We start from the raw sequence: 1,069 nt of genomic DNA on the forward strand, positions 1-1,069 counted from the left end.
TGCACGCAAAGCAAAGCGTGAGGACGATGCAAAGCAAGGCATGCAAGCAAAGCAAGTCTGAGGGCGACGCAGAGCAGAGCATGCAGCAGGAGCTCACAGAGCAGAGCGCGACCTGCAGCGTGGTTCCCCTCCCTCCCCCCCCGGCCCCGTACCGGCGTCAGCATCTGCAGGTTCTCGGCGAAGTTGCCCAGGAAGGCCATGATGGCCATGCGCTGCGGCAGCCGCTCCACTTTGCTGAAGTGCAGCATGAAGCGGTCCTCGGCCGACAGCTCCTCCAGCGGCTTCCGCTCGCGCTCGTACTGCCGCAGCGCCTTCACCTCCGCCTCCGTGGGCACGAAGCGCATCAGGCACTCCACGAAATCCACGGGCAGCGTCGCCAGGTCGAAGCTGCAGCCCAACGAGGAGCCACGGTGGGAGCCGGCACCGGGACGGGGCCGCTCTGCAATGCTGAGCCCGCCGGGCACCAACCAACCCCACTGCATTGCAACTGACCCCACTCTGCACCAAGCAACCCCACTGCATTGCAGCTGACCCCACTGCATTGCAACTGACCCCATTGCAACTGACCCCACTGCATTGCAGCTGACCCCATTGCAACTGACCCCGCTGTGCACCCCGACCCCACTGCACTGCAACTGATTCCACTCTGCACCAACCGACCCCACTGCATTGCAGCCGACCCTGCCGTGCACCCCCGACCCCACTGCACTGCAACTGACCCCATTGCAACTGACCCCACTGTGCACCAACCAACCCCACTGCATTGCAGCTGATCCTGCTGTGCACCCCCGACCCCACTGCATTGCAACTGACCCCATTGCAGCTGACCCCACTCTGCACCCCGACCCCACTGCATTGCAGCTGACCCCACTGTGCACCCCAATCCCACTGCATTGCAACTGACCCTGCTGTGCACCCCTGACCCCACTGCACTGCAGCTGACCCCATTGCAACTGACCCCACTCTGCACCAACCAACCCCACTGCATTGCAGCTGACCCCGCTGTGCACCCCCGACCCCACTGCACTGCAACTGACCCCACTGTGCACCCCGACCCCACTGCATTGCA

Source organism: Numida meleagris, unplaced genomic scaffold (assembly GCF_002078875.1).
Source record: "Numida meleagris isolate 19003 breed g44 Domestic line unplaced genomic scaffold, NumMel1.0 unplaced_Scaffold534, whole genome shotgun sequence".
Lineage (NCBI taxonomy): Eukaryota > Metazoa > Chordata > Aves > Galliformes > Numididae > Numida > Numida meleagris.